The sequence below is a fragment of the Clupea harengus genome, chromosome 18 (assembly GCF_900700415.2).
Source record: "Clupea harengus chromosome 18, Ch_v2.0.2, whole genome shotgun sequence".
Classification (NCBI taxonomy): Eukaryota; Metazoa; Chordata; class Actinopteri; order Clupeiformes; family Clupeidae; genus Clupea; species Clupea harengus.
In genome coordinates, this window is record NC_045169.1 from 8,606,558 (window position 1) to 8,609,057 (window position 2,500).

Below are 2,500 nucleotides of genomic sequence, written 5' to 3' on the forward strand. Positions count from 1 at the left end.
CACTCACACACAGACAGATGCATTCTCTCTCTCCCTCTCTGTTTTTCTCTCTCTTAATCTTTCTTTTATTCTTTCTCTGCCCCCCTCCTATTGTTCTCAATCTCTCTCGTTTTCTCTCTTGCTCTCACACACACACACACACACACAGACACACACACACACACACACACACACTTTTCCTGTCTGTTTCCTATACATAACTGAACTGAAACATAAGAAAGTCACCACTCCTCTCTGTTGTTCTGCATGGACATTTCGGGGCATCAATGAAGACCTAACCCCCCCCCCCCCCCCCCCCCCATCACTTAAGGACACTGAGTGAACCCGCCCTCCATCCATAAAGTACACTGAGTGCACCGCTACCCCCCCCCCCCCCCCCCATACATAAAGGACACTGAGTGCACCCCCCGTCCATAAAGTACACTGAGTGCACCGCTACCCCCCCCCCCCCCCCCCATCCATAAAGGACACTGAGTGTGTCGTCGTCCCCCCACACACACACTATGCTCAGGGATCAGGGGCATTTACTGTCTGGAGTGCTTATAGCTTCCTTATGTGAGCTAATGCATACTGTCTTTGCACTTTGCGTTGGGCATTGGGTCTGCTGTGAGTGCCACTCTCTGGGGGTATTTAAACTAGCTGGCTCCACACTCTGATGGCTCTCACCAGAAGAAGATGTGCAGAAAGAACGTGTCAGAGGGAGTCTTTATGGCTCCACTAGGATTTCAGCATCATGAATCATCCAAAGGCACCAAATGGTGGTGCATGTTCACTGTTCACTGAAGACAGAGGGTGTAGTTCTGCAATGGCGAGGTCTGGAAGACGTTAACGAGAAAATTCAGACATTACATAGAGCATCTTTTACCACTTAGACACTTGTTGATCCTGATGAATGAGGTGAATTCTGAAGCAATGTATGACATTGGCATAGGCCTATATATTTGAATTATCCCATAATGATTTAATTCTGTTCTTACTTCTATATATAGTTAACTGTCAGTCTCTTGGGTCACTTTCTCACAGCCCAGCGTGGGTGAGTACAGAGATGAAAGATACTGTTTTTTAAGGATACACTTACGGGATTTCAAGAGCACTGAAACTCTGGTTGCAGTGGGTGATGGAGATAATTTCCAAGCACTGTTAATGACTTAAGAATATATGAATCAAGTGCCTTGTATTAATATATTCCTTGTATGAATCATGTGCTTATGAAAGCAGGAACATGGCTTTTCTGTGTTTCTGTGTGTGTGTGTAACTTACATTATTAGGTGCCATTTAGTCTGCATATGTACAAGAGCATGTTTAGACCAGAGGTGATAAGAAGGGTCGAACTGTGCTTCTTCCGACCTTGTGCAAAACTGCCATCCTTGCAATATAGGAAGCCTCGGACGTAGAGAGCCACCACCTGGTTATCCCTGCTGAACGCTAAACTTCTGTCTATATAAACCTTGTGCGATGTGTTTAATATTGCTTCGCTTTTCAGCCTTGTGCTGGGAGTGAGCCCGATTGCAATTGTTCTTGTTGTTTGTCTAATAAATATACTTATATGCAGCTCCGGAGTCCGGAGGTAACTAGGGTGAATTTTCACCCGTCAGTGGGGATGGGCTTGACTTTGGGACACCCTCCGAACCACGAGACCTCAGACGTAGCCCGGGGCTTTATGTTGATGTGGCGAGGCCTTTCAGGTGCACTAAAGCAGAGAGAGTCTTAAGCCCCTGCGCTGCTGGGGATTCTCAGAGTTTAGAGAGCAGCCCGTGGCCTCTCATTCCAGACATGCCCACCGATCCTGATCCTCCTCAGCACTAATCCTCGGGATGACCCTCCCTCTCCCTCTCTCCTTCTCTCCCTCTCTCCTTCTCTCCCTCTCTCCCTCTCCCTCTCCCTCTCCCTCCCTCTCCCTCCCTCTCCCCCTCCCTCTCTGTTTGCCGTGGGGCTGCCTGCTTTGTTTGCCCTGTGTGTTGTTGCAGGACATTAGTGTGTGTGTGTCAAAACGCACACATCTTTGTGTGTATATGCATCTGTGTGTGTGTGTGTGTGTGTGTGTGTGTGTGTAAATATCTGTGTGTGTGTCTGTGTGTGTTTTGGGGGTGGGACCTCTGCTAAGGTCACACACCTGTGCTGTGTCCATCCCGTGGCATAATGGCTGCCCCCCCCGATGACCCCCAGGCACCTCTCTCACTCTCTGACCTGTCTGTTTCTTTTTTTTCTTTTATTGACGCCATTTTGGTTTGCCCCTCGACTTTTCTGCCTTAGGACCTCTCAACACCCCGTCTCTCACCTCCGCTCATCCGGTCGTTAGTAACGTTCCCGTCAGTGTCTGAAAAAACGCGCTGAAAGCCAGTCGTCCACACCTCAAGCGTTTGGAACAGTGTTTTGTTTTTAACAGCTTAATTACAATGGTTGTCAGAGACAAGACGTCTACACAGGCATTCCACCTCCAGTCAAGCTAATGCGTTGAATTAAACAACAGCTCTACTCATCAAATACATCTCTGATTGCT